Below are 15,465 nucleotides of genomic sequence, written 5' to 3'. Positions count from 1 at the left end.
AAACTATGTTGTTCCTGAAACACCGCAGCATTTCAGAGTAAGACTTAGCTCCCTGTCATGAGGGACCCTGTTGAGATTTTATGCTTCCCATAGTTTGAACAGTGTGGACTTGATGACAGGTTCCTTTTAACCGTTTATATGCTTAAACATCTATCCCTATACGTAATATTTTACTATTAGTCCTTGGGCATATTGTAAGCTAGGTCTACAATGCTGTTTTAATTGACAGACATATGTCATTATATCATTCAGGCTTGACTGTTAGGGCACATAAATAAAGCATGCTGATTTGGGATTGTGGTTATCGCGCTAATTTGGATTTTTCATATCTGTGATCACTTTCATTGTTGCTAGATTTATTGTATTGGATTTAACCATCTGTTATTTATATGGAGATGTGGTACTTGATTTTACCTTCTAATATTCTGTAGAACAACATCCAGGTAGGATGGCCTTCTTCTGATTTCAAAAACTCAACACACATGCTAAAATGATACTCACGTGTGTAAAGCCTAACCTTCAAACTTACAAAATTCTAAAAGAGAAGCAAAAGAGAAAGAAAAGCTGTGAGTGTATGCAAAAGGGTAGAGTTGTATTTTGATTCCCAATGGCCAAAGGCGATCCCTGCTTATTCGTAGCCCTAGAGGAACACACTTCTTTCACAATGGCCCTCGCTTATATGGTAAAATTACCGTGGTCTGAGTGAATTACGGTACACCCAACAGAGCTCACTCTAACAACTGGCCCAGAGTTGAGTTACCATCTTGAAAAGGGTGCCACTAAGGACAGGACAGGAACCTACACCCTAACCTCACCATAAGTCCCTCAACAACAAAATAATACTGTACTCTACTACTCCAACACGTTTCACAAGATATACTGGCTCATCAGAGAGGTTGCCTTCAAAGCATCATACGTTTTGTTCTAATTTCTGCTCATACTCTTTTAACGTTATATTATCTTTGAAGGTAAGATTAATGTCACTAATAAGACTTTTGCAAATTGCACAATCCCATCTCAGATTATAGGTTGATCATTGTGGTTCATCTTTTTGTATCAATGCAATGTTAAGGGATTTTTACTCTGTTTCAGCTACGTTGTGTAAGCCATTTTGTGCCTTGCAGGCGCCATTTTTGGTGGCTTTTGACTTTCAGTCCCATACCCATCAAATCCGAATGATTTGGGTCTCTAGATCTGTCTGAGGCCTCACACTTCTATCCTGATAAAAGTATTCACCTCTACTTGACATATCACCAGGCAGGGCCATGTGTTGACTATACAGTATTTACCATTAGGTCTTGGCGCCAACTGAAAACACAGAGGAAGATTTACTAATCAAAATTCACAGCAAAAAAAAAACAACTGCATGTTTTGCACCACATTTCGTAAGTGTTTTAGACACTTTTTTGGGGGGCTATTCTGACAAGGGGTATGGTTTAGTTGAAAAGGTGGTGTGTCATGACTGAAAAGTGAGCCTGACAATGTGTGCCTAAATTGTGGTGCAAAATTCTGACACCAAGTAAGCCAACTAATAGTTGGTATATGTTACTGGCAGTGGGTTTGGACCCAATGTGCCAACTAGATTGGGTTCAAACGACAAGAATTTCCATTTTAGCATATTTTTTGATTGAGTCTTTTGTCCTTTATCTAGTCTTTACTGTGAATCTCCAACAGGATTTAGCCGGCCAATGCATCATATATTATTGTGCTCCAAAACTGTGAATTGTCTGCATGTTAATAGTTATCTTCTACATTGTTTTTGGAAGGTTCTGTAGGGGACTGATTATTTTTGATTGTAAGTGAAATAAATTGACGGGGTCAAACTGTTACCTTGAACCCCCATCCCAGATAACCCTTCCTTGATCTATACTTATCAAGTGCATGATTGCAAACTGTAAGCTGTAATTATTGCATATGCAGGACATATTATTTGGTAAGGATCAACATGGTAACATGGTTATAACGGAAAATAACGGAATCCATAATACGGAAGTCAAAACGGAAGCTTTTAAGAGGCATTCCATTTTGATTCTTCATAATACAAGTCAATGGGCAGAAGAATGGATCCGTCCTGGTTTCCATTATGCAGATGTCCAGTCCTGCATAACGGAAACCAGGACTGATCCGTTCTGCTGCCCATAGACTTGTATTATGACAGAATGCAAAATGGAAGCCTTTAAAAGGCATTCCATTTTGCTTTCCGTCATAATAGAAGTCTATGGGAATCATTACGGATCTGTCCCGTTTCCGTTCTGCATAACGGACAAAAAAGTCCTGTCGACAGGACTTTGTTTTCCGTCTTGCATAACGGGAACCAGACGAATCCGTTATGATTCCCATAGACTTCTATTATAGTGAATCAAAACAGAATGCCTTTTAAAGGCTTAGGTTTTGACTTACGTCTTATGGATTCCGTTATTTTCTGGATTCTGTTATTTTCCGTTATAACCATGTTATAACGGAAAGCCATAACGGAATCCAAAACATTGATGTGAACCCACCCTAACCTGCACAAAATATCTGGACTCCATAGCATACTTGTCTGGGAGAATAGGAAGCTTAAACACCCAGGCATACTTGGAGGCAGACTGCCGATCTTCTAATAAACTGTGACCCACCATTGGATATTTGCAGTACTGCTTTTTGATGAGAAAGAGAGAGAGTGCAACCTTGTTTCTGGACAGAGAGAGAGAAGACAGATGGAGGATTGACTTAGAGAAATATCAGCCAGGCCTGTCTACCACTTTAACAGCCTCTAGAACTATAAGAACTGTGAGACCCATAAGATCTGCCAGATAAGGGCCATGATCAAGAACCCCAGGGTTCGAAACACATAGGAAAAGCATGTGGTGGTGTGCTACATGGTGTTATTTTGTCTTTACAATAAAGCCTATGGATTTTATCAAGAAGTTGCGCTCTAGGTTTTCCATATACCTAGCAGTCTGGGTAAAGCAACATTGTTGAGCTGAACTTTTCTTTTGAGCTTGTGTAAGATCTACCTTGCACCCCTAAAACACACTGACAACAAGGGCATTCCGAACCATACCAAGACAGGGGATCCTCAAAACCAGGGTGTGCCCCAAGAGAACGAGGGTGCGCCCTCCCATCACTGCATAGCCCAGGGAACACCATAGTGAGGATTGATACCATAAATACTACTTGCACCCATCAGTGCCCCAACCACCACTCCTGTCCTCTGCCCTTCTCCCTTCCCGGGCCCATTGCAATAAACGACTGATATGGGAATATCTCCTTAATATTGGATTGTACAGTAAATAATTTTAGCATACCACAACCAAGGGCAAATTACATTCGAGATATCATGTCTGGGCAACTGTAATCAGCAGGAAGACTTTTCTTCTAATGGGACAGAAGAACCTAGTTTATCAAGTGCTACACATTTTTTCACATAGAACACAATCTATTTTCTTAAAGCGATGAAAATTGTAATTATAGCCAAGACTGACATATTGAGAGCCTGGACAGTTCATCTAGATAAGTATACCATTCCCCTCTTCTGCTGTGATAAATTCTCGGGTTGTTATCTCGCTACCTCCAGAGTAAGATTCCCAGCCCAGAGAAGTCATTTCATTGACATGATGTGTTCACGAGCCCCTCATTACTAGTCATCCTGTAATTGTTACCAGAGGAACTGACCGACAGACAGGTAGCAGTAGCCAAATATCATAATATTTGGATGTGATTGTATTACGGCTGTGGAGATACAGAGCGTTGTTATTCTAGATATACCTTTATTTTCATTTCTATTCATATGTGCCTTGGGTTTTCTTGCAAATGTCACACTGACAGCCAACGTGTAGACATCTTAGGATCAGAACATTTTAGTTAATTGTGTTAGATGTTGGAGGTTTTTGTACATTAAAATTTCTTGTATATGAGATCTAAGAGCTCTAGAATACAATTCCCCAAAAAATTATACTTTCTAATGTGATTAGCTTTAGGACCTTGTGTTATGACGAGGCCACAATGACGTTTTGTTCAAAAGACCAAACACTTAGACATAAGTAAGCTGTAGACCCAAAGCCACATTAGTCGCTAGGTATCTTCATATAGACAACAGGCAGGAGCCTAGCTATAGGGGGTGCAGAGGTAGCAGTCGCCACTGGGCCCAGGAGCCTGAGGGGCCCAAAGACCATTGTACCACATAAGAAGACACCGTTATTATAGAAAGTGCATGCTGGTCAAGTTGCACCTCTGGCTGGAGGGAAGTGGTTACGTCAAGAATTTGGCATGGGGGAGGGGGGGGGTCCTGTTTCAATTTTTGCCTTGGGTAGCACAAAGGCAATGTGCTTCCCTGCCCCTGGCCACAAAGCCATGAGGGAAGGGGGGGCCCAAGCTGAACTCTTGCACCAGGGCCCATGAGCCTTTAGCTACGCCCCTGACAACAGGTGATGTTTTTGGGTTTCAAAGGTCCATCACTTCCTATTCCCACTTTCATAGTAAATATTTGGGCCCATTCACACTAAATGTTTGAAAATGTAAATTTTTTAAGGCAAATCATGTTGCAATATGCTCCTTTTCATCATATTATTTACGATTGAAAAATGCAACCCAGGTGAACTACAATTGTTTTACGCTTGGCATATGCTCTGTGTGATTTTTTTCAGTTGTCAATGAAGGGGGCAGCACTGGCCCAAATGGCCTGGGTGCCCAGATCTTGCACCCCCAATTTCACATTTGGCGCTCAAACCTAGTGGGCAAGATATGGCTACTTAGTTTATGTAGTGGGCAGTGTAAGTTAAACATCTATCTGGCAGTGTTATTTATGTACCAAATGTTACGACTTGGGCACCTTATGATGGTGGCAATCAGGCTTTGTGTTATATGCTTTATTTACAGACTGTATGAATGGAAGTTATTTTGTGAGAAGGACGTCGATAGACGGTACTGCACATCCAACCTAAGGACGGCCATGTAAATGCTCATATTTGGTCCCTATAAAGCAGTTTACAGCCATTTGTCATGTCTTTTATCTAGACAGGCATTTAGCCCATCTCCATTAGAGTCGGAAAATCGTTTTAAAAGCTTGACTCTCATACACTCAACTGTTTGATCAGTTAATGGACTCGGTATAAGACACTATTTGACTTTTTTACGTCTTGAAAAATGGGGTTTTGACCTCTCTATGATTTATCTGTCAGTGTTTTCTATCCCTAACACTTTCATTAATAATAATTGTGATTCGGAGTTATGACCTCTTCATGTTTAACACACTAGGAGATCTTTCATACATTATGTGGAGACGTTATTTGTTTAATGGAAAAATGCAGAACATGTTTGATTAGTGAGTTAGCATTTGTTTGGGGAGCGCCAGAAATAGTTTTGTGACGTCCGACAGGTTTGAATGCTTAACTGTATGACCAGGGAATGCTTGTCATGTACAGTATTTGCATCTGCAGGTTTTGTATATCATCTGTGAAACGTGTCCAGTACCCCAGATGGGGTATGTGCAGTTGTTTATGTTTTGTATTAGGGCTTATGTACACGAACGTGTGCCGGCTGGGCCCATATTGCAGCCCGCAAACCGCGGCAGTTTGTGCACCGCATCACATATGCGGAGGCATTTACTTGAATGGGTCCGTAAAAAATAAAAATTGAACATGCACCAAACCACCTGGGAGCGACAGCCTGATGGACTACACCGTGACACAGCATCCCATCAGGGCCACTACCACTCCCATCCTCTGCACCAGTTTCTCAGGGGCACATTGCACGTGCAGATAAATGGTCAGGATCTATTTTTCCGTAATCTATCATATATGATCATTGTCCTTTTCTGCTTCCAGCTTATCTGCATTACTTAGTGTCAGTATATGGCCAAGTGAGGTGAATACTTGGGCTGACTATTAGAAAAACCTTTTTTTTTTTATCTGTATCAAAAAGAAATCACTCCGTCCAAGAATTTCTTGTTGGTCTCCCGAAATTTGAAATGAAACACGTCTGCTGATACTTTCCATCCTATTGCTGCTTCGTTTGGGGGATAGGGAAGGGGCTATTTGTTCAATCTTCTTCGCTATGCACTGTAATTCCTTAAAAAATGAAAAAATAAAATCAAATAACATAGAACAAGCACAAAACCTTGTACAGGGTCAAAGGAAGCCAATTTCATTGTCTCTTCAGTGCCTGGGATCTCCTTCCCAGGTTAATATAACTTAGAGTTGAAAATCTGCGGTACTTTTAAGTTTGAGTTATTGTTCAGGGTGTTATTATTATTTTTTTAAACTTTTTCTCATTCATATATAAAGGCAGCTTTTTCTACAGCACTGTACAGAGATTATTACCTTTCACATATAATTTCCCCATATCAGACACACCGGGGCTAATTAAATGGAAAGCCATCTGTAGTAAAAGTGTTGAAGAAAACCTGAAGAACATGCAAATTCTACGTAGATTTTGCCCTTTATTATATTCTAACCCAGGAACCCAGAGCTACAGGGCAACACTGCCAACCACTTGGCCACCCTGCCAGCCACTATAAATTGTATAAGGCTTCAGTCCACATAAAAGCTCCATGGTCCATATTAAAGCAGTTACTACTTACGTCTCAAATCTATTATATGCACGCTACAGGGAATCAGTGCCAATCAGAAGTGACGTGAGGTTCTACTGGTATCATAGTTCCCATGGCTGAATGGTGATGCCAGTAGCACGGCACATGACCACTGAGGCCACTATAACCATGTTATAACTGAAAATAATAAAGTAAAGTTTGGGTCCCCTTTGACTTCAATTGAGTTCGGGTCAACTTCAGGTCCCGAACCCTAACTTTGACCTGAAGTTCAGCCGAACCCAGCGAACCTGAACTTCCACGGGTTTGTTTATGCCTAGTTTTAAAGGCTTTTGTCCTTATACCCAGGCGGTATACTTATATTGCATTACTAGACTGCTAAGGACCTTCACCATAGAATAGGACTAGTGATGAGCGAAGGGAGCTTCAGATGTTACATCTGAAGTCACTTGGTTCAAAACTTCGGATTAATACTGTACGGAGATCCGTCTTCGTACAGTATTAAAATGTATGGGCTCCGATGAGCTGAGGTTAGTTATTCATGAAGTCGCGTGTGACTTCGTTGAATAATGTCGGTACTTGATTTTTAAAGTGAAAAACACTTTAAAACTTGAAACAGAACTCTGCTTCAGTTCCGACTGGTACGGGTCTCTGTACAGTATTAATCAGAAGTTTTGAACAAAGCGACTTCAGATGTAACATCCCAAACTTGCTTCGCTCATCATTAATTAGGACTTTCACCATTACATAGAATTATCTCAGGCATAGTTGACAACGTGTTGGCTCCTCTGATCTGTCTAAATGATCCATCTTCTCAATCGGCTGGAAAGATGGTCCAGTAGTAGACTTGCGAAATACCTGGACATGGCAAAGGCTAAAGAAACTTTTGCAGAGGTTTGTTGTTGTCCTGACTGCTAATCCGATAATCTGACCTCAGTATAGTGGCAGAAGACTTATTTACCCATCTAGTAGCTGGTTCCCTCACAATACAGACAGCAGTACGCAGTCCAGACCAGGGAGCAGTGAGTATAGCCAGTGCAGCGCTTCACTCACGGCTGCATACTGATGACCACTTCCATAATGGGGTTATTCACTTGGCCTCGGGTTCCTTTTACTTCCACACAGTAAGAGTAAGCCCGGTGTGAACAGAGCCTTGACGTCTTTTTCCTTGAGGGTTCAAACTCAAATTTACAAACTCAAATATCAAAAATTTTTAAAAGGCTGAAATCGGAAATCTGTAATTATTATTTTTTTCTTTTTGAGCTTGAAATTTGACCTCAGCCTCGTAAACTGGGATGTTCTGGTTTTTCAATAAAACCAACAAAAGTCAAAGAGCATGCAGCTTTCTAAAGTCACACATATTCTTCGGGTGACACTGCAATTTCATCTTGGAAGCTGGCCTTGTCCTGACTTAATGACAAGGAAATATAATGCAGCCTCAGACATGCTAAACTTCTCCTAGGTGAGAAGACTTGGCCGTGTAATACTGCCTGCATGTAATCCATCCTGTTTAGACTTACTGCCTAACTAAACCAAGATTGATACAGCTGACATGGACATCACACCAGCAATAACCTGGTTTTGATTGGAATGGGCGATTAAAGGATAAACTGTGTAGGACCTCGGAGTTGTATGGTTAAGTGATTGTTTTGCATTTGGAAGAAATGACTGGCAGATTTAGGACACAGTTTCTACATAACACCTCCTAATAGTTACTTCCATAGAAAAAAAAATATGTATTGTGTGGGAGAGAGAAACCACCCTGGATAGCGGTTGAAGGTAAACCACACACAGCGAAACCAGCTGCTATATGCATAATTTATTACATTAGTGACAAGATATTGGCGCCTTGTTTTGGCACAATGAAATATGGATTTCCAGCATTCACTACGTATTCTGTCGTAATAGAAAACGTGCAATCGTTCATGGTTCATCCACTTAGATCAAAGATTGTAAAAACGTATACTGTGTTTCATTTACTATGGCCGGCCACACAGAATTGTTTAGGAGAAAACTTTATACAATTTCTTCATTTTAGGAAACAGATGTGCATTTGCCATTCTCTGCCGAAGTGGCAGCTGTAGAGTTGAGGAAAAGAACATTGCTCAGTAGACTCGTTTCTTCAGCTTTAGATGGTTGGTGTGGCCTGTAGTTTTCATCATTATGTGATACATGGTCATTCGCTTTGAGGCTAGGCTTTTTATGGCGATCTTTGATCGCGCAGCAGACACGGTAAAGATGTTACCACCACCGTTATGCAATCCCTCTGGGTGAAAATGTCCCTTGATAGTCGCAAGAATTCTGCCACAATCACATTATTTTTAGGTCGTCGGAAGTTGCGTCAATAGTACTGCAACCAAGTCACTGTCTATGCAACCAAGTCACTGTCTATGCCTGGAGCTAAGCCGCTGATCCAGTCTGACCCACAACAGTCAAATCTTTAACTGCAGGAACATGGCAAAAATATAAAATAAAAAAATAATATATATATATATATATATATATATATCTTACTCTTGTGTATATATATACACTCAGCTAAAGAATTATTAGGAACACCTGTTCTATTTCTCATTAATGCAATTATCTTGTCAACCAATCACATGGCAGTTGCTTCAATGCATTTAGGGGTGTGCTCCTGGTCAAGACAATCTCCTGAACTCCAAACTGAATGTCAGAATGGGAAAGAAAGGTGATTTAAGCAATTTTGAGCGTGGCATGGTTGTTGGTGCCAGACGGGCCGGTCTGAGTATTTCACAATCTGCTCAGTTACTGGGATTTTCACACACAACCATTTCTAGGGTTTACAAAGAATGGTGTGAAAAGGGAAAAACATCCAGTATGCGGCAGTCCTGTGGGCAAAAATGCCTTGTGGATGCTAGAGGTCAGAGGAGAATGGGCCAACTGATTCAAGCTGATAGAAGAGCAACGTTGACTGAAATAACCACTCGTTACAACCGAGGTACGCAGCAAAGCATTTGTGAAGCCACAGCACGCACAACCTTGAGGCGGATGGGCTACAACAGCAGAAGACCCCACCGGGTACCACTCATCTCCTACAAATAGGAAAAAGAGGCTACAATTTGCACGAGCTCACCAAAATTGGACTGTTGAAGACTGGAAAAATGTTGGCTGGTCTGATGAGTCTCGATTTCTGTTGAGACATTCAAATGGTAGAGTCCGAATTTGGCGTAAACAGAATGAGAACATGTATCCATCCTCTGATGGCTACTTCCAGCAGGATAATGCACCATGTCACAAAGCTCGAATCATTTCAAATTGGTTTCTTGAAAATGGCAATGAGTTCACTGTACTAAAATGGCCCCCACAGTCACCAGATCTCAACCCAATAGAGCATCTTTGGGATGTGGTGGAACGGGAGCTTCGTGCCCTGGATGTGCATCCCTCAAATCTCCATCAACTGCAAGATGCTATCCTATCAATATGGGCCAACATTTCTAAAGAATGCTATCAGCACCTTGTTGAATCAATGCCACGTAGAATTAAGGCAGTTCTGAAGGCAAAAGGGGATCCAACACTGTATTAGTATGGTGTTCCTAATAATTCTTTAGGTGAGTGTATGTATGTATATATATATATATATATATATATATATATATATATATAAAAAAAGAAGGACGTATGTATGTATGTATGTTCCGCGATCACTCAAAAACGCAACCATCGATTTCAACGAAACTTGGTATACACATCCCTTGCTACCTGAAAAGAAATCTTGTGGGGGGGGTTCACATCTCTCAAGGACGTACCGTTCCTGAGATATTCCCAAATAATTACCTGCATTAGCCAATACAAGCCTGCAAGTCTTTCTCTTTCCCAACCGCCATACACACGGTCGCATGTCACTTATCAGCCAATAGAAGCTCGCAGGCCCTTAGTCTCCACATACACACAGTTTTACTCCAGGTTTCCATAACAACATGCATTGCCTGGATCATCTATGGCTCTATGTTGTGCCATTCCTTTATTATCCCTGCTAGAAGTTATAAATTGCTAATAGCTCGCAGTGATGGTCCAGATAGGTGTTACCAGTTGGGGGTATGTGCAGCAGGGCAAACCCCCCGCCCTCCCCGCAACTGTTAACACCCATCTGGACCTTCATTTAACCACTTTACGTCCGCCCATAGGATATAAACGTCCTATGGGTGGATCTCGATTTCTGAAAGCACGTTTTAAAACGTCCGTTCAGAAATAGCAGCTGCACGCTAATCGTGCAGAATTACGCTATACAGCCTCTCTGGGGGGTGTATTTCTTCTGTAACTGGGGCTACTATGTCAGCCCCAGTTACAGGAGAAATCAACAGTGAAAAAAAAAAAGAAAAAGTGAAGTAAATGTCCCCCAGAGGTCTTGTATGACCTTATGGGGGACAAAAAGTGTAAAATAAAAAATAAAAGGTTGAAAAAAAATAAAATAAAAAAAAGTTTCACATGTAAAAAAATAAAAGTCCCCAAGTAAGGAATGAAAAAAAAATGTTAAAAATAGAAAAAATAAAATAAAATAGACATATTTGGTATTGCCGCGTCCGTAAAAACCAGCTCTATAAAAATATCACATGACCTAACCCCTCGGGTGAACACCGTAAAAAAAAAAAAAAAAAAAACTGTGTCAAAACAAGCAATTTTTGTCACCTTACATCACAAAAGGTGCAACACCAAGTGATCAAAAACGCGTATGTCCCACAAAATGGTACCAAAAAAAACGTCACCTCATCCCGCAAAAAATGAGCCCCTACATAAGAAAATCTCTCAAAAAATAAAAAAACTATAGCTCTTAGAACATGGAGACACTAAAACAGAATTTTTTTGGTTTCAAAAATGCTATTATTGTGTTAAAGTGAAACAAATAAAAAAAAGTATACATATTAGGTATTGCCGCGTCCGTAAAAACCAGCTCTTTAAAAATATCACATGAGCTAACCCCTCAGATGAACACCGTAAAAAAAAAAAAAAAAAACTGTGTCAAAACAAGCAATTTTTGTCACCTTGCATCACAAAAGGTGCAACACCAAGTGATCAAAAACGCGTATGTCCCACAAAATAGTACCAATAAAACAGTCACCTCATCCCGCAAAAAATGAGCCCCTACATAAGAAAATCTTTCAAAAAAAAAAAAAACTAGAGCTCTCAGAACATGGACACATTAAAACATAATTTTTTTGTTTCAAAAATGCTATTATTGTGTAAACTTTAATAAATGAGAAAAAGTATACATATTAGGTATTGCACACGTCCGTAACAATCTGCTCTATAAAAATGTCACTTGACTGAAACCCTCAGGTGAACGCTGTAAAAATAAATAAATAGAAACTGTGCTAAAACAACCAATTTTTTGGTCACCTTGCCCAATAAAGTGTTATAATGAATGATCAAAAAATCATATGTACCCAAAAATAGTACTAATAAAACTGGCACCTTATCCCCTAGTTTCCAAAATGGGGTCACTTCTTGGGAGTTTCTACTGTAAGAGTGCATCAGAGGGCTTCAAATGGGACATGGCATCTAAAAGCCATGTGGAGTTCCTTTTCTTCTGCGCCCTGCCGTGAGCCCATGCAGCAGTTTATGACCACATGTGGGGTGTTTCTGTAAACCGCAGAATCTGGGTAATAAATATTGAGTTTTGTTTGGCTGTCAACCATCGATGTATTAAAGAAAAAAATTGATTAAAATGGAAAATCTGCCAAAAAAGTGAAATTTAAAAATTTGATCTCCATTTTCCTTTAATTCTTGTGGAACGCCTAAAGGGTTAACAAAGTTTGTAAAATCGGTTTTGAATACCTTGAGGGGTGTAGTTTCTACAATGGGGTCATTTATGGGGGTATCCACTATGTAGGCCCCACAAAGTGACTTCAGACCTGAACTGGTCCTTAAAAAGCTTCTAAACTTCTAAGCCTTCTAACGTCCTAAAAAAATAAAATGACATTTCCAAAATGATGCCAACATAAAGTAGACATATGGGGAATGTTAAGTAATAAATATTTTATGAGGTATCACTTTCTGTTTTAAAAGCAGAGAAATTGAAATTTAGAAAATTGCGAATTTTTCTAATTTTTGGGTAAATTTGGGATTTTTTCATAAATAAAGGTGAAATATTTTGACTCAAATTTATGTCTATCATGAAGTACAATGTGTCACGAGAAAACAATCTCTGAATGACTTGGATAAATAAAGGCGTTCCAAAGTTATTACCACATAAAGTGACATACAGTGGGGGAAATAATTATTTGACCCCTCACTGATTTTGTAAGTTTGTCCAATGACAAAGAAATGAAAAGTCTCAGAACAGTATCATTTCAATGGTAGGTTTATTGTAACAGTGGCAGATAGCACATCAAAAGGAAAATCGAAAAAATAACTTTAAATAAAAGATAGCAACTGATTTGCATTTCATTGAGTGAAATAAGTATTTGAACCCTCTAACAAAAAAAGACTTAATACTTGGTGGAAAAACCCTTGTTTGCAAGCACAGAGGTCAAACGTTTCTTGTAATTGATGACCAAGTTTGCGCACATTTTAGGAGGAATGTTGGTCCACTCCTCTTTGCAGATCATCTCTAAATCCCTAAGGTTTCGAGGCTGTCTCTGTGCAACTCTGTGCTTGAGCTCCCTCCATAGGTTTTTGATTGGATTAAGGTCCGGAGACTGACTAGGCCACTCCATGACCTTAATGTGCTTCTTCTTGAGCCACTCCTTTGTTGCCTTTGCTGTATGTTTTGGGTCATTGTCGTGCTGGAACACCCATCCACGACCCATTTTCAGTTTCCTGGCAGAGGGAAGGAGGTTGTCGCTCAGGATTTCACGATACATGGCTCCGTCCATTTTCCCGTTTATGCGAATAAGTTGTCCTGTGCCCTTAGCAGAAAAACACCCCCAAAGCAAAATGTTTCCACCCCCATGCTTGACGGTGGGGACGGTGTTTTGGGGGTCATAGGCAGCATTTTTCTTCCTCCAAACACAGCGAGTTGAGTTAATGCCAAAGAGCTCTATTTTGGTCTCATCAGACCACAGCACCTTCTCCCAGTCACTCTCTGAATCATTCAGGTGTTCATTGGCAAACTTCAGACGGGCCTGCACATGTGCCTTCCTGAGCAGGGGGACCTTGCGAGCCCTGCAGGATTTTAATCCATTGCGGTGTAATGTGTTTCCAATGGTTTTCTTGGTGACTGTGGTCCCTGCTAATTTGAGGTCATTAACTAACTCCTCCCGTGTAGTTCTAGGATGCTTTTTCACCTTTCTCAGAACCATTGACACCCCACGAGGTGAGATCTTGCGTGGAGCCCCAGAGCGAGGTCGATTGATGGTCATTTTGTGCTCCTTCCATTTTCGAACAATCGCACCAACAGTTGTCACCTTCTCTCCCAGCTTCTTGCTAATGGTTTTGTAGCCCATTCCAGCCTTGTGCAGGTCTACAATTTTGTCTCTGACATCCTTGGACAGCTCTTTGGTCTTTCCCATGTTGGAGAGTTTGGAGTCTGCTTGATTGATTGATTCTGTGGACAGGTGTCTTTTATACAGGTGACTAGTTAAGACAGGTGTCCTTAATGAGGGTGACTAATTGAGTAGAAGTGTCTAACCACTCTGTGGGAGCCAGAACTCTTAATGGTTGGTAGGGGTTCAAATACTTATTTCACTCAATGAAATGCAAATCAGTTGCTATCTTTTATTTAAAGTTATTTTTTCGATTTTCCTTTTGATGTGCTATCTGCCACTGTTACAATAAACCTACCATTGAAATGATACTGTTCTGAGACTTTTCATTTCTTTGTCATTGGACAAACTTACAAAATCAGTGAGGGGTCAAATAATTTTTTTCCCCACTGTATGTCAGTTTTGCAAAATTTGGCCTGGTCAGGAAGGGGGCAAATGGCCCAGATGCTAGGTGGTTAAAAGTGGTAGTAATTCATTCATAAACTGCTAGCAGGAATAATAAAGGAATGGCACAACATAGAGTTGTAAGAATCAATGTTACAGAATTATTACATGGGGAATGCTAGTATTTACAAAAAGAAGAGGTGACAGGTCCTCTTTAAAAAAAAAAGACCTCTAATACAGTTGGGATGATTGACCTCGTATACTGTGTGTGGAGGAACTACTCAGCCTGCTCATATGTTTTGCATTATATAACTATAGGCTAAATCTAGGAGCAGTGTAATGTATTGATATCATCTGCTTGATGTTGTGATTGGAAGTAAGTAACATTATATCTGCTCTCCAGATTCCATTCTGTATTATTGCATTCAGACACACACAGGATAAGCAGCCTTAATACAGTTGCCAAGGTCTGCAAATACCAAGACTTATGTGCCTTCTATTTCATAAATCCCTGCTTGTAAACTATACATATATCTCTCTGGCGGTTAGGAAGAAGAAAATGCGAGGACTTGGTTAGTTCATGCCATGGCACATTAAGCTTAGTTGTAATTTGAGGGAAAACAGCCTGTTCTTACTGGTTTTTTAAATTAAAAAGAATCTAAAAAATTATATTATTTATATATTACTACAAGAAGTTTAGACTAGCACATTCATATTCATAGTCACAGGTGCATATCCAAAAAAGAAAACAAAGCCATAAAGCCACCTTGACGCCTGGTAGATGGGCCAGACTTTAATTTAGAATGATCCCCATTTCTCAGCTCTATTGTTTGTATGTGTGCAGCCATTTTTTTTTATTATTTATTTTTTAGCTATAAGATACCTAATGGTAAATATAGAATGATAAGGTCTTAAGAACAGCATTCCACGGCTGCATGATATAAAATCTGATCCACTCACACAATAATAAATAGAGCCCAATGCAGTTTATGGTCATACAATAGTGAGAAGGGGATTTTGGAGTTATGTACAGTATTTTTTGAACTATAAGATGCACTGGACCATAAGACTCATCTAGGATATAGAGGAGGAAAATAAGAAAATAAA

At 39.9% G+C, this 15,465-nt stretch overlaps 1 protein-coding gene across 1 annotated transcript in view; it reads left to right on the top strand.

Annotated features, from left to right (window-relative positions):
* The window catches only part of ERC2 (ELKS/RAB6-interacting/CAST family member 2), a 944,454-nt gene that overhangs the window by 419,289 nt on the left and 509,700 nt on the right, over window positions 1-15,465 (top strand). The gene's annotated exons all lie outside the window — the stretch shown is intronic.

The sequence above is a fragment of the Bufo bufo genome, chromosome 9 (assembly GCF_905171765.1).
Source record: "Bufo bufo chromosome 9, aBufBuf1.1, whole genome shotgun sequence".
NCBI lineage: Eukaryota > Metazoa > Chordata > Amphibia > Anura > Bufonidae > Bufo > Bufo bufo.
Note: the sequence above shows the minus strand (reverse complement) of the source record. Positions and strands in the feature narration are given on the sequence as shown.